Source organism: Trichechus manatus, unplaced genomic scaffold (assembly GCF_000243295.1).
Source record: "Trichechus manatus latirostris isolate Lorelei unplaced genomic scaffold, TriManLat1.0 scaffold00029, whole genome shotgun sequence".
NCBI classification, from domain to species: domain Eukaryota; kingdom Metazoa; phylum Chordata; class Mammalia; order Sirenia; family Trichechidae; genus Trichechus; species Trichechus manatus.
In genome coordinates this window covers 1,257,709-1,278,147 of record NW_004443965.1, presented here as the reverse complement: position 1 = coordinate 1,278,147, position 20,439 = coordinate 1,257,709, and the positions used below count along the sequence as shown (strand labels likewise).

Genomic DNA, 20,439 nt, shown 5'->3' with positions numbered 1-20,439 from the left:
GAGTCAATTCTAACTCACAGTGACCCTAGAAGGACAGAGCAGAATTGTTCCTAGGGTTTCCAAAGTTGTAATCTTTATGGAAGCAGACTGACACATTGTTCTCCTGCAGAGCCACTGGTGGGTTCGAACCGCTGACTTTTCGGTTGGCAGCCGAGGGCTTAACCTCTGCGCAACTAGGGCTCCTTTCATGTCCCGTTCAGGAGTCCTTAAAATAAAATTCCCTTTTCTTAAAGTGCTATATTATACATGTTTCACTGCCTATTGTACCCTCAACCTCTTTCAGAAAAACTTTCTTTACTAAAGCTCCTGAAATTGTCATCCCTAAGGATTACCTGATCCTCCCCACAATAGCTGACTGGTCCAAATGAAGATATCTCAGACAACTTACTTATCAGATACTTTCAAGACTGTGAACCAAGTCACTCATACTCATACAACCAGTGGTTGATGCTCAAGCTGAAAAGTCATGCAGAGTTAGGCTGTAGTCAACATCTTAGAAGGCAGAGTCTCATGCAAAATAAAGTTATGAGGTGTCAGAAATCAAGAAAAAGTTGAACTAAAGAATGGGTTAGTCATTTACAAGCTTTGGTATTCAAAAGGTCTCTCCTAGTCTCTTGCTCCTTCTCATGCCAAACTCATTACCTTACTAGATCCTTTCATTTCAAGCGAAATAGTTCTAGAAATATCTTGCCAGCCACTGCCAAAGAAGCAGAATTCTATATCCTTCCCCTTTTGTGTTCCCTGTCTACTAATATTTCAAACACAGTAATATAGTATCTGCAAAGAACCAATTCCTCAAACCCCCTCCACCAATCAACGTGAACTGTGCACAAGGATAAAGTATTCTATATGGTTTTCTGTGTGTATGTTCCTCTCCATATCCCTTTCCATATGTGATAGTTAATGATTCTTTGCCATAAACAGGAGCAGTTTATTAAATTCTTCAAGCAATATATTTCTATACCAAAAATTGGGATTGGTTGTCTCACTGTCCAATAATAAAACACAATATCTGAATAAGCCTCTCAAAAAAAATCTAGACAAAATCACTTAACCAGAAGTTAATGCCTGTTCGTTATCATCCTGTGATAGCAACTACTTAAAAATGGCTTTTTAAAAAACATAATTTTATTAAACTTATACAACACTGCAAAAATATTTTTTTAGGTTACAATAGACTCATCTCCTTATATCTCTCATATGTAAGCCTGAAAAAAAAACAAAACAAAAATCAAAACCAAAGCTGTTGCGGTCAAGTCGGTTCCGATTCATAGTGACCCTATAGGACAGAGTGCAACTGACCCATAGGGTTTCCAAGGAACTTACCTGAATTTTTTGAGATCAAAAGAAAACTTTTTTGAAGGTCCCACAAGATTTATCAGAAATATCAAAATATATAAATAACACAGGTATAATTTTTGAGTATTTTAAAATTGTTTCCCCTGTCCCATAATATAAATCTATCTTAAAGCACAGGTCTAACTGTGCCCCCATGGCATTTTGTTCATACCTCTATTACAAATATTTCAAGCCATATTATAGTTGCCCATAAGCTCAGAGAGAAAGAAACAACCATATCCTTCATCTTGGAGTCCTCAGCACCTATAATAGTGGTTCTTCAGAGCAGACATTTTAAAAGGATTTCATGAATAAAATATACATCTTATTGAAAATATTAGTCAACCGGTTAAATAAATTTGGACTACTAAGCCTTAAAGTTGCAGCAGCTCTTGTTTAAAAAAAAAATGTTCTCCGTCAATATACTCAATTTCCTTCTTAAACTGGCTAAAAAGGAAGGCTGTATGTTCATATTTCTCAACTTCTATTATTAAAAACTATTCAACTCAGAACAAAGCTTTCATTTCATCCATCGCTTAGCAGTAAGAACTCAAAGGAGAAATATAAAGTTCAAAGAAAACTATAATAAAGAAGAATTCCTTGATCATTAAATACATATGTGTACAACAAATGATAATTACTTGAGGATAAAATTTTTGGATTATTTATTTGTTAAAGACAGGCTTATGAGTAATGTATCTTCATAATTAATAGCTTATTAATATATTTTAACTCTCATAAATAACTTTGCTAAATAACATTGTTTCTATAATTTTAATGCATTGTGTATATAATGCTTATACTATAAGCTGAGAAGCCCCTGTTGTACAATGGTTAAATGCTCAGCTGCTAACCAAAAGGTTGGCAGTTCAAATCCACCAGCAGCTCCACAGGAGAAAAGACCTGGCAATCTGCTCCCATGAAGATTAAAACAAAACAAAACCCATTGCCATCGAGTCAATTCTGACTCATAGCAACTCTACAGGACAGAGTAGAACTGCCCCATAGCGTTTCTAAGGAGCACCTGGTGGATTTGAATTGCCGACCTTTTGGTTAGCAGCCGTAGCCCTTAACTACTACGCTACCAGGGTTTCCGCTATCAATATTACAGCCTAGATAAAAACCCTATGGGGCAGTTCTACTCAGAGGCGCTATGAGTCGGAATTTACTCAACAGCACACAACAGCAGCATTGTAAGCTGTATCTTTCCTGTAGTTTATCCTGAAAATGCATGCTGTTATGCAGAAGGAAGAAGGGAGGAAAAAATGTACAAACACCACTATCAATAGAAAAACAATATAAAGTAAGTTTTTAAAAGTGAGTCATTAGCATGTGTATATGTTTTTTTTACATTTTAAAAATCATTAAAACGTTTACCTTTATACATAAAAATTTTCTCTATAAATAACAGGGCAATAATGGAGTTGGGGATTTGTCCTGTGTAAATGGCCATCAGAGATCTAGCTGGAGGGACAGTCTGTGTTAGAAAACAGACGTATGTGTAAAAATACCATAAAGTTTCATACAAGAATGTTGAGGGAGGGAAAGAAGGAGGGAGGATGGATCCCATGATTGGAGACCTTCCAAAGTCTAGCCCAAATATCAAAGTCTTCTGAAGCCGTTGTGGATCACAGAGGACTGGCTTAGGGGCTTTATGCTTGGATTCCTCTGGGATGTTAGCAATCTAGGTCTTGGAGCAAAAGAAAAGGCAGGAGGGACTCCAAGTTTAACATCTACTGAAATTTCTGATGAGAGAAAGAATTGCTGTATTTTTTTTAATTTTCTTTTTTTTTTTAATTATTGCATTTTTACACAAATAACACATACCTTCTACATTTGTTTGCCAATAGCATCCTCCCCTTGAGAAGTATTTTCCTAAGCTTGCTATGCTAATTTTTTTATAGCAACATGTAAAAAAAATTGGCATAGCGGTGCCTATGAAAATACCTTCGGGGGGGGGGAAGTTCGCAAACAAACATAGAGGGTGTGTGTTATTTGTGTAAAAATTCGGTACGTGTGGTAAAATTCACTCATTCTACCACACATTTCTATGAGTTCTGACAAAAATATAGTGTAACCGCCACAGTCAAGATACAGTACAGTTCTATCACCCAAAAATTCCCTCCTGTGATTCCTTTGTATCCCAAGTCCTATTCCAACCATTATCTTTAAAGTTAGCTACCCTTTGGTTAGTGAAACAGTTCAACAAAGGCAGACCTGGGGGAGGAGGTACCTTTAAGCAAGCTTTTAAAATTTCATTTACAGGATACATACACACACACAAACACACATACATAGAAACCAGGAGGAAGTCTCCATGCCTCCATGATATCACATAGAATATTAAATTATAGAATCAGACTGGTCACTTTCTTTAAATACCTGATTGTTCTCCTATACCGAGAGCTTCGACTGCTGGTATTATCATACCATATCTACTTTGTTCCACAGAATTAAATCAGTAATTTCCTGGGGGGAAAAAAAAAAAAAAACAAAAAACCACAACTAAACTCAACCTCTACAAATATAGCAGCAGCCAGTACAGTAATAATTTAAAAGGCATATCAGGCTGCTTTTTGCTAGCAGGTTTTTTGTTGTTTTGTTTTTTTAATCCTCTCACTGGTAGTACAACAGCTGTTGCTGAACAGTTTTAGTCACTAGAGAATTTCCTTTAGCACAGTTTGACATCATAGCCTAAATTCAAAGTGACATCAAATTAGAGCTTGTTACGGTAATAATCATGGCAGAGTAAAATGGTTTAGAAAACCTAAAGTCTGAGTCTTCAGAATTACTTTCAATTACTCCACCCTTGGCTCCACCTAGTTTCAAATCTTACTTTAAGTTAGAACTATTATGTGTGTTATGTTAGGTGCCATCGAGTCAGTTCCGACTCATAGTGGCCCTATTACAACAGAACGAAAACTGCCCGGTCCCGTGCCATCTTCACAATCTTTGCTATGCTTGAGCTCATTGTTGCAGCCACTGTGTCAAATCCATCTCACTGACGGTCTCCCTCTTTTTCACTGACCCTCTACTTTACCAAGCATGATGTCCTTCTCCAAGGACTGGTCCCTCCTGATAACATGTCCAAAGTACGTGAGACATAGTCTCACCATCTTTGCTTCTAGGGAGCATTCTGACTGTACTTCTTCCAAGACAGATTTGTTCAGTCTTCTGGCAGTCTATGATATATTCAATATTCTTCGCCAGCACCATAATTCAAAGGCATCAGTTCTTCTTTGGTCTTCCTGATTCGTTGTCCAACTTTCACATGCATATGAGGTGAATGAAAATACCATGGCGTGGGTCAAGCACACCTTAGTTTTCAAAGTAATATTTTTGCTTTTCAAGACTTTAAAGATGTCTTTTGAAGCAGACTTACCCAATGCAATATAAAGTTTGATTTTTTTTTTAAATTTTTACCATTTTATTTTTGTGTTCATATTTTTTTTAAATCAGGGTGTTTCTAGGCCAGGTTCAGGTAATCAAAGGGCTTTTATGAGTACTTTATATTGTCTAGACCCAAGGAATGCTGCAAACAGAGTCTGGAGCAAAATGGGAAATAGCATCTTTCTAAAGACAGGCTTAGAAATTCTGAGCCAGTAGGTTAAGATGTTTCCTTCCTCTGGTAGCAGGGTTGAGTCATATCTGGCTGCTAGGCTACCATTCACAGGTATAGCCAACATAACAGGATAAAGACAACCAAAAACAAGACCAATGAGTCCATCCCTTGTTACGTACAAGTTTCACAGCTCAAATTACCTGTACTCAGAGGTAAACTTACAAAACCTTTATAAGATACTCGTGCTGTCAAAAATGGAATCACTGCCATCGGTAAGCTGGCAGCTAGCCGAGCCTGTAACACATTTAAGACGTGTCAAAAAAGACTGTTTGCTATTAGCCCACAGAGAGCAGCATTAAGTCCAATATACGTTGATCCATGTTCAAGGAGATTCTTTTCTACTTCTGGAAGTCGGTTAATTTTTCTGGGTACAATATCCAGAGTAGTCAAGTTTTCCTTGATAGTATCATCTGGTAGCTGATTTTCCATCTTGGAGCCTTATGCTTCCCTTCCTTCAGCAGCTGGTGCCTCCCATGGTCTTCCTCAGCTACACTGGGGCTCAAGGCAACCTCTGCGCAACTGGCCCAGGCACAGCCATCTTTGGCTGACCCCTGTAGTTTGATTTCTTGACTGCTGCTTCCGTGGGCACTGATTGTGGATCCAAGTAAAATGAAATCCATGACAACTTCAATATTTTCTTCATTTATCATGATGTTAAGTTAAAACTATAATAACTTAAAAATGTTTAAAACTTTGATTTTCATAAAAGGCATACTATGATAGAACACTAAATTGACAATATTTCCTTCTATTTAAATGATGCACTACGAGTTATGCAGAGTCTACATCCTTTCAGAGGCTAGGTACCTGACTTCACAGTTTTGCTCTCATTGCCAACAGTTAAAAATAACACAAGCGCACACACTCAAGGGAGGGCAGTCCCTGAAGAAGCTACCTCTAATATCAATATTACAATTGGTACTAAAAATATTATAATCAAACATCATGCTTAAATAATAATAAAATAAATTAAATCTTCCGGCTACCTGAGATCAGACAAATTATAAAAACTTTTTGTTAAAAGAAGCTCTATTTCATTTGGAGGAAATAACACTTTGAGTAAGAATACTTACTGATGTTTAACGTTTTAGTTATCTCTAACAACAAAACTAGCAATCAGAGACATGTAACAAGACCACATTACACCAGAAATTGGTCTAGAGACAAATGCTCCAACTACATTGACACCAAACAATCTGAGCTGCACGTATGGCTGTACATGGTATGCACACTGTTCCTGCACAGGGGCATCTGGCTGAGGAAGCAGGGAAGCCTGAATTCAACCCACTTCACTAGGTAAGCCATGTTCCTGCAGGGTCATCCAAAGAAACTGCAAAGGTAAAATATCATAGACACTTTCTAGAAAATATTACATTGTCCATCTTTAAAGCAGTTCAATATAGTATTATCGGAGGATGATCTCAACTAGAATATTAAAGCCAGAATTAATCTCAGGTCATTGCCTCTCTACTTCCTTCTAATGAAGAAATCCATCACACACCATTCCAACCTGTATTTGAATACTGCCATGGACAGATATGACATTGTTTAAAAAACAAACAAACAAACCCATTGCTATCCAGTCAATTCCAACTGATGGCGACCCTATGTGTTACAGAGTAGAACTGCTCCATAGGGTTTTCTTGGCTGTAATCTTAACAGAAGATCTCCAGGCCTTTCTTCCACGGTACCACTGGGTAGGTTCGAACCACCAATCTTTACATTAGCAGTCAAGCGCAAACCATCTGCACCACCTAGGGACCTTATGACATTGTTAAGTACTCAGGTGTAGGCACTGTCTAGAGATATGTCATGTAATAATGAAACAAAGGAATGGGCACTGTTAGGTAGTTCCTTGCTGTATTTAGCCAGAATTTGCCTCCCTGAAACTTCTGCCAGTTTTCACTATTGTTACTCTACAGGATAGCACTAAGGGACTTTTCTAAGGTAACTATCACATCTGTTTTTTTTCCTCCTCTTCTCCAATGCGTTTAACTTCATGTTCTACATAGGACAAGTTAGGAGGCTTGTCTTGAAGTTTCATTTGCAGGGCAATCACACAGTTTTTACTTAGTTTTTTTACATTATGGTAGTTTTTCTAATAGTTGTCCAACTATTCCAAGGATACAAAAAAAAAAAAAAAAGCCTGTGGCTGTCAAATTGATTCCAACTCATAGTGACCTTATAGTACAGAGTGGAACTGCCCCATAGGGTTTCCAAGGAGTGGTTGGTGGATTCGAACTGCCTACCTTTTAGTTAGCAACTGAACTCTTAACCACTGAGCGACCAGAGCTCCATTCCAAAGATAGATTAAAGCATTTACTTAGTTCCTCCCACAAATAAAGCTTTGACGTATCAGCTATAGATTTCAAACATATTTTTTTTTAATTTTCTTTTGAATGGTTTTAGTGAGATGTTTTTGTTGCTGTTACGGTGGCAGAGAGAGAAAGACGACAAGAACCTATTTTGTAGCCCTCTAATAGCATCTAGGCTAGTCAACATTCTCCTTAAAAAGTCATTTCAGGAAGAAATCAAAAAAAGCAATAACAAATTGTTATTATTTTTGGTTCCCATCAAGTTGATTCTGACTTATAGTGACCCCATATGATAGAGCAGAACTGCCGCAAAGGGTTTTCTTCTTAGCTGTAATCTTGATAGAAGCAGATCGCCAGGTCTTTTTTTCCCACAGAGTGGTTGGGTAGGTTTGAATAACCAACATTTCAGTTAGTAGCCGGCTGCTTAACCGATGCACCACCAGGGCTCCTTCAAAAACAAATTAGTGTGGAACTATTTCCTCTTGCAATACAAGAATATTATATTCAACTTTGAATTACCTAAAACTCCCAGTTATATTTTCCTTAAAGAGCTCTGTCTAATCAGGCCTCTCTAGATTTGAATATTTTACTTTTTTAACTTAAATATAAACCTGGTTTAATTTATTTAACTGGTTCATATTTGTTATATACCTTTTTAAAATTCAAATATATAAGTTCAATTAGGTACATGAAATGCTCAGTTTTTATTTTAGTTATTGGAATCAAGATTCTAAGAGTAAAGAAAATAAAATGAAATATTAAACCATATTATATGTCAGGAAGTTCCGTTGGAAGAATTTCCTAGTCTTCTGGCTATCTTTTCCTATTAGAGTTCTAATAAACTAAAGGGAACTTGAATTTTAATATTACAAATGAAAAATGCCTTATAAAAATATTTGAACATAGTTTTTAAATAATTATGGCAATCCATCTAATTCAAGACAAACTTTTATAATTTTCTGTGTTTTCTAACTCTTCTACCTTAATGAAACTGGTCATTTGTACAATAAAAAGTTATTAAATGTTTTTAAATTATGAAATTCCAAAAAACAGCAAACTATCAGTTTGAGAAAATCAACCACAGGTCTCTAAGCACAGTATCACATGGACATTTAATGAAAAGAGCATTTTAGTTTTCACACCATTTTGATGGCCCAGTACACATGTAAAGGATATGAATTAATGGGTTTCCAGGAAACTACTGAATAATCAGTTAATCTGAAAATAAACTTTGGTAACTACAGGAACGGTCTGAGTTTACAGTAATGTTTTAGAGCCTCTGGGACCAAGTTTGGGAATAAATTTGTTTTGATTTCTAATGCCAGTGAATTCTTTTGTGGCAACTTTTAAACCAAACGGAATTAGTATCCCATTTGGAGACTATAATTCTCTTATAAGATTTCCTTCCCAATTAAGGACTACATTATAAGAAGGCATGTCAGTAAACATAATGACTCCATGGATAAACCCAGAGGGAAGACTTAAATGGTCATTAAGAAGGTAGCTTATTTACATTAGATTTGCAAGTCTGTAAATAAATTCTAGCAGTAAAGGAATGCCTATTGGAAAGAACACAGCAAAGGCTTTATTCTTTATACCAATAGGACCAAAGGATCAAATTATTTTGGAGCTGAAAAGGAACATTAGAGATTATATAACAGTTATATGGGAAAACCTTTATTTTACAGAGGTGAAATAATTGCCCAAGGGCACAGCCATGCACAGGAAATTTGACTTCAGTACTTTTCCTCTTACAACTTGCCTCATTTCAAACTAGTATCTGAGAGCACCTCTAAAACTTCAACCTAACAAGATGACACCATACCATTAACTGGCACATAATTTGTATTTCAGGATAAGAATGCTATACACTGCTATCATTTCTGTCACCTCTATGACTTGGAGGTCCCAACGTTTATCCTCAGACATTAGGAATGGAGAAAACAGCCAGAACGATGCCCTCTCCGCCTATTACCCCACCCACAGACCTGTGGTGCCAGAAAATGATCAATCATTTAGTTATTAAAGTTGATGCCTTTGAATTGTGGTGTTGATGAAGAATATTGAATATACCATAGACTGCCAAAAGAACGAACAAATCTGCCTTGGAAGAAGTACAGCCAGAATGCTCCTTGGAAGCAAAGATGGTGAGACTACATCTCACATACTTTGGATTGTTATCAGGTCGGTCCCTGGAGAAGGACATCATGCTTGGTAAAGTAGAGGGTCAGCGAAAAAGAGGAAGACCCTCAATGAGATGGACTGACACAGTGGCTGCAACAAATCGGCTCAAGCATAACGACAATTGTAAGGACGGCGCAGGACAGGGCACTGTTTCTTTCTGTTGTACATAGTGTCGCTATGAGTTGAGTTGGAACTGACTTGACAGCACCTAACAACACAGTCTTTCATGAATATCTATTATTTCAAGAGATATAAAGTCAGAAAACACTGGAATGACATTTTAAACACTACAAGAAAACTGTCAACCTAGAATTCTACAACCAGCACAAATGTCCTTTAAAAAATGGTGTCATAAAGACAATTTTAAAACAAACAAAAACTGAGAGAATTTATCACCAGCAGATACACAAAGGATATACTAACTAAAGTATATTCTTCAGGCAGAAAAAGGGATTCAAGAAGAAAGTTCAGAGATGTAGGAAGAAATGTTTTCTGTAAAAACAGCGATAATGATGTCTCGTAGAGTTTAAAATACATACGAAGTTAAAATATACAAGAGTAATATTTAAATTGGAAAGTGTTAAGTGGTTCAAAGTAGAACGTTCTTTGATAGCCCAAGGAGTGGTAATACTACTACTTCACATCATACTTTCATAAATCAAGGATGTATGGTGTAACCTCTTGGGTAACCATAAAAAGAACAGTAAAGACTTCATATAACAAGCCAATGGTGGAAGGCGGAAGAAGAGATGGCTTAAGAAAAATAATCAAACCAAAGTAAAGCAAGAAAGAGCAGAACAAATAGAATACAAATTGTATGATGATGGATGTAAACCAAAATACATCAGCAATTACATTAAATGCTAACAGACTAAATACTCTGATTAAAAAAACAAAGTTCGTCAAACTAGATTTTTTAAAAATCCAACCATATGCTGCTGACAAGAAATTACCCTAAAATATAAGGATATAGAAAATCTGAAAATAAAATGACAGAAAAAAGAGATACTGTGTAGATAATAACCGAAAGAAAGTTGGTATAATATCAGATGAAGCATATTTTGATGTAAAATACAATTTCTGTACTCTAGGATACTGTTCTAAAGAAGTGATGAGAGAAAAGGCAGGTAAAAGGGGAATTTATGAGGTAACTCTATTTCTTGCATTTTTATCAATTCAATGCACATACTGCATACTTTAACATCAGATCTGATGCCAGAGATGATCTAGTTGAATTCCCCATATGTAAAAGAAGAGAACACTGAGGTCCAGAGAGACAGTAGTATGCCTAACTTCAGGTTACATACCCAGATGAGTTGCCCAATTCCAAATTACATGGTCTCTAAATAGTCTTCTTCCTATTCCTCTTCCTACTAGGCTTCTTTCAGGCTTTTTTTTTGTCATTTGTTTTTAAAGAATCATTACCAGTCTTCTTCTATACTCAACAAGTTAAAAATTCTATTGCATTACTTTTTTCTGGACTAAGTTTTCACTCAAGTGAAACATCTGAAGTTAGTCTGCTAAAACATCAACAAGTTCAGTATATAATAACTTACAGAGCACTTACTACATGCCAGGTACTACTCTAAATGATTGGTTGATAGATTGATAGACAGATAGACAGACAGATAGATAGATAGATAGAGATAGATGGATGGGTGGATGGGTGGGCGGATGGACAGATCGATCGATCAATCTATATATACACACATACACTCATTAAATCTGCACAACCTATAAATGAAGAAAGTACCATTATTACCTCCATTTTATCAATGGAGAAACTGAAGCACAGAAAGTTAAGTAGCAAGACTGCACAAATATTAAATGGAGAGGCTAGGATTGGAGCCTAGGTTCTAGAGTTTGTGCTCTTAACCAATTAAATAAGCTCTTAACTGGGGCTGAGATGGTCTCTACCACAAACTACATGCCTGATCTTGGAAAGACACTTCACTTTCTACATCTGCTTCCTAACACGTAGAAATGAAGAATTTTACCAAATATTATCTGAAGTCTCTTTTAATTTTTAAAATCCTTATTTTCAACAGTAAAGCTTTATTATGTAATTATATCCTTAACCCTAGATAAATTAAATGAATACCATGCTTTTCCAGACAGTTTAATTATGAATTCCCTGATTTCTGAGCAACATAATACAAACTAATATTACTGTAAGAGTAAAGAAGAAGAACTATAAAAACAAGCAGGAAGTTTTGATTTTTTTTTTTCTGCAATAATTTTCTTGACAATCATTCTAAAGATAATGGTATTTTCCTTAAAAAAAAAAAACAAAAAAGGTAGTTGTAGTTTTTAGCTTTAATGTATTTTTTAACATTGACTTCAACTTTCCCCCCAAATCCCTTCTCCTCTTCTTACAAAATAACAGAAATTTTCAGCTGAACATAAGGACATGCAGCTGAAGACCACATTTCCTAGCCTCCCTTGTAGGTAGGCATAGCCATGTGACTAACTTCTGGCCAACGAGATCTGAGTATAAGCGATACGTACCACTTCCAGGTCACTGCTTTCAGAAAATAGGAATGTGTCCTTCTTCTTTCCCCTTTCTCCCCTTTCTAGCTGACTGGGATACAAGAGTTACTGCCTTGAGACTGGACCATCAGATGGAAGCTGTGTGTCGAACGTGGCAGAGCAACAGGAAAGGAGGACCCTTGGGCTCTGATATTTGTGGGGCGACCACATCATCCCAGACATTTATGTGAGGGAAAAACAAATTTCTATCTTATTTCGGGGTCTCTTAATTCAGGCACTGACCTTGAATCCTAACCAATTTTGAACGAAAAAGCTAATCATCATAAAGTAGAATCTGTTTTCACATAAAAGATGTAATTAGGGGATATGTTCGTAAGTATTGCCAACAATACAGTAAAAAGGTATAAATAAAAATACTACCATTAAACTCTCTTATCATATAAAATCATAATATGTTAGTATAAAAAAGATAAATATGCTTTATACATTGATTATACAAAGCTCCTATAACTGATGCATGTAAGCACATAAAAATATACATAGCACAATTTTACACAGTATATAATAAATGTGACCTAAAACTAACATTCCAGCTATAACAGTCACTAAACATTTAATTAATAAGTTGCTTGACCCCCTGTAACTTAAAGGAGGTTTTGCCTATTTCTCTGTTGTTGTAATGATGTAGATTTCCTTGCTCTGGTAAAAACCAGTCTATCCAGAGAAGCTTAAATTATTTTTTTTTTTCAAAAAATTTCCTGAAAGCAATCATTTCATTGACTACACAGTTGTACTTTGTAAAAGCACCCTGAACTTCTTCATTACCCTTTAGTTTGGCACTGATTGGCAAATTTGGTGTGCTATGGGTGAGTAAAGGAGTCCTGGTGGTGCAGCGGTTAAGCACTCAGCTGCTAACTAAAAGGTCAGCAGTTCCAACTCACCAGCCGCTCCATGGGAGGAAGATGTGGCAGTCTGCTTCCGTAAATATTACAGCCTTGGAAATTCTATGGGGCAGTTCTACTCTGTCCTATAGGGTCGCTATGAGTCAGAATTGACTCTACAGCAGTGGGTTTTTGGGTGATTAATGCAGGATACTAACCAGAGTTCTAAACTAAACTACATTAAATATAAGTAGTTGGGCCCACCTGGATTCAAATGTTCCTAATAAACACCTGAAGGAGGGTCTTTTAATGATAATTAATTCTTCTCAGAATTAATTGAGAAGAATCAAAACAACTCTGTTGGCAATATGTGTACACGATTATTTGCTGTATCTCAAAGTTATGGTTTAACTGCCAGTGACAGACCTCTAGACTAAAAAAAAAAAGAAAGAAAGAAAGAAAACTTTTAAGGCACAGAAAAACAGGCAAAATCCTAGATCTAGCCTCATAGGGTTCCCTTCTTGAGCCCTCTATCATGGTTCCACTCCCATCTTGGCTGGGCTTATTTTTGATCATCTCTTGTTGTAATGTCCCTGTTGATGTTGTTGTGTGCTGTCGAGCTGATTCCGACTCACAGTGACCCTAGAGGACAGAGGAGAACTGCCCCATAGGTTTTCCAAGGCTGTAATCTTTACGGGAGCACACTGCCACATCTTTTTCCCGTGGAGAGGCTAGTGGGTTCAAACTCTCAACTTTTTAGCTAGCAGCTGAACTCTTAACCACTGCACTACCAGGGCTCCTTGTAATGTCCCTAGTGCTGATGTACACTTACATTAGGGACTCCTCACCTCAGACTCATCCATTTATATGAATTCACTTTGTAATGTGTAATTTTTGCTGCTTTTGCTGTTAGTCTGACAGTACTCTCATCTTTCGTCAATCTCTGACTTTTGGCATTTGTGCAGGACAAACACTTCTCTCTCCTGAGTAAGGAAAACATCACTCTTCTACTGGAGCTACATTACCAGTAGAGTGTTCAGTCTCCCAATGTTACTGTATAGTGCTAAACTAATCTGAACTCCCTTCTTGTATAGTGTACAGTTGCACATTTTCATTGACTTCCCAGCCCTAAGAGGACTATTGTCCTTTTTTTACTATTAAGTCTTTCATTTGTATATAATTTATCTTATATATTTTATCAGGTCAGTTACAAAACATGTTCATATGCCTTCAAGTGAAAATTTTCCAAACATCTTAAGATACTTAAAAGTTGTAAATTATTTATAGAGAAAATAAAATATAATTTCTTCCCAAGGCTCTTACGTAGCAAAAATAGTTACATTTATTTTTCGACGCCTCTGAATTCACACCCTCACAGTGACCATTAGCGAAAATCATACAATAAAATAAATATTGAGAAGAATAAACTTAAAATTAATTTCTCCTTTAAATTTTCTTTCTTATTTAGCTTATTATAGTCAGTTCTTTATAATCTGTTTTCCAAAGGATTTAACCATTGTCCATCAAAGTAAATAATAAATATAAATCTCCCCCTCTGAAAAACTGGCTTGTCCTGAAGGTATATCAAACAGTGTAAGTATGTAAACTCTTGATGAGGGAAATGGGGTGCTTCAGAATTAGGAAGAGGAATGAACAATTTCCCCATCTTTTCAAAATACTATCAGCTCCCTATGTCTCCTGCCATTTCATATAAAGCCAGAGTAAAAAGGTATACATTAGAAAATAACTCTTTTCTGGATAGATTAAAAGGAAAGGCATTCCACAGCAAAGTAAAATGCCAACTAAGGATGAATGTAGCATATAGTGAATTGTAAATAAATTATGGACAAAGTTAAAGGACAGATTAGAACAAAATTAAAAGGAAAGCAAAGATATTTATTTTTGAAAACAAACTTATTTATAATTTTAGAACATTCTACTTTTCCCATATAAAAATTACAATTTCAATATAATTTAAGCCAAAAAAAGGTAACAGTAGTCTTGTGTCACATAATTATTACATTCTTTTTTCTACCTCTTTTACCCCATGTTGAAACTAATGTTTAAAGTGCAATAGAAGAGCTTACTAAAAATAATAGTAGTAGTTTTAACAGCAATAGTAGAAGTAGCAGCTAGTATTAATAAGCACTTACTATATATCAGAATGTGCTAAATATGTTACATGAATTACGTTTAATCTTTTTAACACCACTATAAGCCCCATTTTACAGAAAAAACAACAACAAGAACAAAAAGGATTTAGAGGAATTAAGTGATTTGTCCAACATAGTTTGTAAATGGTTCAGCTGGGATTTAAACCCACGTAGGTAGAACCAAAAGCACACTTACAAACTTTTCAAAAATATAGTAAGAGCGCATTATAATTCTATAACTATTCATTTAGATTCAGATTTTCCTTTAATCAGCAATTACACGTTTACAGACTAAATAACAGGTCAAAGATACCACATTAGTGACTACTTTCAAATAAGAATCAGAGGATGCTTGAATTACAGAGCCACCAGAGTCTCACAGTGACAGCAATTCTATGAAATACACTCTTCTCCATGTTCTCTGCTGCCACCCCAAAATCCCAAAGAACTTTAGAGCTTGGAAAGGATCAGAGTGGCATTATAAAAACCACACTGACCCTTTATGTTAATTAGAAAATGAATGTTACTTATAAACAGTCACTATATGATTGCACTAAAATTATTTCTAGATTTTGTTAATGTATACAATTTAATGAGAAGAAAGGAAAAAGCCAGAGATAAGAAGTATTAAAGAAATGGAAAGCAATAAAAAAGAGACAGAGGAGTGAGTAAGGGGGAATGCAAAAAAGGAAAAGAGAAGAAAATGGATAAAAGAGAAAAGATTATTTAAGAATGAAAATGATTATAAAAATTATTTACAAAAGTAATTTATACAAATAAATCTCAAAAAGTAGACTGATAGTAAAAACGTGACAAAGTCTTTTTCTGTGACTATTCTTTTCCTGCAAGCATCTACTTACTATAGATCTCTTCATTACTTTCTTTCTAGACTTCTTTCATAGCTACTCAGACACAGCACTTGCTATTCTGTATGACAGCAAAATGCTAACGAAATGCCCTATTCCCTTAGTCACAGTATATCTTCCTCTGTCAACATTATTTTTTTATGAAGTACATACACTAAAATTCAAAAGCCTAAGTGGTTATGTGAAATATTAAAAAGTGTTTTACTTCACCTATCTTTTAAAAGCAAAGATGTCACTTTGAGGACTAAGGTGCACCCGACCCAAGCCATGGTATTTTCAATCACCTCATGTGCATGCAAAAGCTGGACAATGAATCAGGAAGACCAAAGAAAAACTGATGCATTTGAATTATGGTGTTGGTGAAGAATACTGAATATACCATGGACTGCCAGAAGAATGAACAAACCTGTCTTGGAAGAAGTACAGCCAGAATGCTCCTTAGAAGTGAGGATGGAGAAACTTTCATCTCACGTACTTTGGACATAATATGAGGAGGGACCAGTACCTGGAGAAGGACATCATGCTTGGTAAAGTGAAGGGTTAACGAAAGAGAGGAAGACCCTCAACAAGATGGATTGGACACAGTGACTTCAATAATGGCCTCAAGCATAGCAATGATTGTGAATATGGCACAAGACCGGACGGTGTTTCCTTCTGTTGTATACAGGGTCGCTATGAGTCAGAACTAACTCGACATCACCTAACAACAATAACAACATCTTGATTTTATCATAAATGTATTTTATTAATATACTATTAATCATCTTACACTGCTCTTCTGCAATGTATTATAACAACAGAAAGTATACTTTCTTTTTAAATTAAATATATTACTTATAATAGGCAAAGTTGGAAGGCTATTTCCAACCTACCAATAATACACTTGACGTTAAGAAACCAAAATCAAAATGATTTTACTTTCCAGATGATGCTTTCCTGTCTGGACTTTCTCCAGGCTAACACTCATTTACATAGATACTTGCATTTATCTTAAAACCTGGAATTTATTACAGTGAATATCCAAATTTAAGAACAATGATTTAACCGTAAGTATATAATGTAAATACAAATTCAACGACAAGGAAACTTTATTTCACAGAATTAAAAGAAGGTGTGTGATACTAGAGCTTATTAAAAATCAACACTGATGTTTCCTCTAAAGCAGATGAAAATTTGATTACAATCTGCCTTGATAAGAATATTCCCAGACCCACAGAATTACAACTGAATAAATACATTTAAAAATTAACTTCTGAGTGGTCTGAAGAGATATATCCATGAAACCTAACTGGAAACTGATTAATACATAACATGTTACTCCCTCTGGAAAAAACCTCAGTTCTGTACATGCTCAAGAACAGGAATCCATTCTGTCAAGCTAGCTACCAAGAATGCTTGAGTATCTTCCTAATCATCAAGGAATGTTTTAGCACAAAATCAAACCAATAATGGCCTCCCAGCCATTGCAACTTGGACTGGATCAGAAACACCACTTTAGTTTTTAAAAAATGAGGAGAAATTTTAATACACAAAAAGAAGTACTAAATAATGAAAATGAATTATATTTACAGAACCAGCTATGTAACTTGTCAACAGATTCCTATGTTTTAAAACAAAACAAAGAAAAGAAAAGAAAAAGAACTTTGGTCATTAAAGGCACTAATACCTGAGAATGCTCTAGGAACAGACTCTAGAATGTGTCAGGTAAAAACTGACTTACAATATTTCCTACCATAATATCTTAGAAAACAACTAACTTGATTTTTAAATGTGGTTTTCAAACACTTTGTTTTTATGAAATCACTCAACATTGTTACTCATAATCTAAAACTCACTACATAGATGCACCCATTGCCATCGGGTCCATTCTGACTCATAGCGACCCTATAGAGCAGAGCAGAACTGCCCCGATAGGGTTTCCAAGGCTATAATCTTTACAGAAGCATACTGTACATCTTTATTCTGGGGAGCAGCTGGTGGGTTCAAACTGCCGACCTTTCAGTTAGCAGCTGAGTGCTTCACCACTGCGCCACCAGGGCTCCTTGCTACCTGGATACACTAGAGTAAAAATATCACATATCTATCACAACCAAATTTTCTTTCTCAAATTCAGTGAACTATGTGACAGACATTTACTTGAAAATTTAATGAAATTTTGGAATTTTATTAAATGGGTCTTCATTCCTTAAAAAAAATAAAAATTCTATGTTTTGTATATAATATGGCACCTTGTCTATCTCTTCTAATTCTCTGAAAGCAGTTTATACAAACTGTTAGTATAATTAACAACAACAGTAACAGCAAAAATAATATTTTTATTTATATAGCCTTTACTTATACCATCCCATTTGAAGTGATCCACTCACCTAGTCTGACTAGGAGGCAGAAAATACAAAGGGGCAGACAAGGCACTGTGGCCTGGGATGAACCTCTTGCCTTCTCTTCCATCACTTTTTAGCAAGGCATAGATCCCTAAGCAATGATGACCCTTTCTGATATTGCCTTTCTCCCCTATCATACTCCCCTCGGCATGTATCTCAATGGAAAATGGGACCAACCAATCAACTTTGATGTAGTAAATCTACTCCAGATCCTAAAATATATAACTTTTTAAAAACTGTATTAGCACAACGTAAATAAGGTACTGGTTGAGTGAGTTAAAATATTTAGACATGTTTATACGTTTGTGTGTATGTATGTTATACTTGAATAGAAGTTCACTTCATTTTAAAGATCAGAAAAGGAACTTCAGAGAGGTTCATTAGCATATTGTTTATGTTACAGGTAACATGGCATGTAAATGGAAAAACCTGAATTTAAACCTAGATCTATCCATGTGTCTAACTCTAAAGATACTCTCGGCTCTTGGTGATTATACTACACTGTCTTCCATTCAAAGTAAGTACAGCAAAATAATCTATCATTCCATATTTGTAAAATGTCTATATGATTCTAGCAGAGAATACCACAAAGATATTTAGCTGTGTTTTATTGATTACATGAAAGCATTCAACTATGTGGATCATGACAAAATTTGGATAACATTATGAAGAACAGGGATAGGAATTACAGAACGCTTAACTGTGCTGATGTGGAACCTGTACATAGATCAAGAGGCAGTCATTCAAACAGAACAAGGGGATACCGCATGGTGTAAAACTGGAAAAGGTGTGCGGCAGGTTGTATCCTTTCACTTCACTTATTCAATATATATGCTGAACAAATAGCCAGAATACATAAAGAAGAACACAGCATCAAGATTAGAGGAATACTCATTAACAACCTGCAACATACAGATGACACAAGCTTGCTTGTAAAAATGAAGACAACTTGAAGCACTTACTGATGATGGATTACACTTAAATGCGAAGAAAACAAAAATCCTGGACCTATAAACCACTCGTGATAAATGGCAAAGAAATTGAAGCTGTCAATGATTTCATTCTACTTGGATCAACAATCAATGTCCATGGAAGCAGCAGTCAAGAAATTAAACAACATATTCCACTGGACAAATGTGCTGCAAAAGATGTCTTTAAAATTTTAAAAAGCAAAGTTGTCACTTTGATGACTAAAGCACATCCAACTCAAGTCGTGGTCTTTTCTATCGCCTCATATGCATGTGAAAGTTGGATAATAAAAGAGGAGGATGGACGGATATTTGATGCATTTAAACTGTGGTGCCGCCAAAGAATACTGAATATACTGGACTGCCAGAAGAAAGAACAAATCCGTCTCTGAAGAAATACAACCAGACTGTTCCTTAGATGCAAGGATGGCAAGGCTTCCACTTACTTACTTTGTGCACATCATCAGGAAAGACCAATTACTAAAAAAGGACATCATGTTTGGTAACATAAGAGGGCCAACAAAAACAACGGAAACTCTCATTGAGATGGATTGACACAATAGCCACAACAACTGACTCAAAACATGAATATGGTGAGGAATGGGCAATGTTTGGTTCTATTACATATAAGTTACCATGATTTAGAGCCGACACAAGGGCAATTAACAACAACAACATTCATTGTGCTAAGCAATATGAGAAAAATAAAGATGTTTAGAAACAAATTATTGCCCTACTAGTGAAGAATTATACCAATAATTACCATTTATTTTTGTTTATAGCCATTGATACTGCTATATATGAGGAGGTAAAAGGTAAACCCTATATAGAAGTGCATCCATTGACAGGACTGAGAAAGGCTATATGAAGAAAATAGTATCTAAGGTAGGATCTCAAAGGATAAATTAAGGTTTAATGGGTGGCAAGTGGGTTTGACCATTAGAAAACCTAAGGGGAACATCTGCAAAGCAACGTGACTGAGAAAGGGCTGGATGGAGTTTTTAAGAAATGGGTTTGAGCATAGCTCTAATGCAAATTCACAAGACAATATGGAGGCAAGCTTGGCTGAAGTAGATGGGAGTAGAAACTTAATAATGAATACAGAGAATAGAAGCAGATAATCATAAAACTGAATGCCAGGTGAAGAAACCTGAATTTCTTTCTGAAAATATGAAGAAATCATTAAAGATTTTTGACTAGAATTACCTGATGAAAGTAGTATTTTCAGACTATTGCTCTGG

General features: G+C 35.6%; 1 protein-coding gene and 1 pseudogene across 1 annotated transcript in view; both read right to left on the bottom strand.

Moving 5' to 3' along the window:
• Nucleotides 1-20,439, bottom strand: part of SSBP2 (single stranded DNA binding protein 2) — a 319,116-nt gene that overhangs the window by 125,358 nt on the left and 173,319 nt on the right. The gene's annotated exons all lie outside the window — the stretch shown is intronic.
• LOC111820206 (transmembrane protein 126A pseudogene) lies at nt 4,673-7,608 on the bottom strand (annotated as a pseudogene).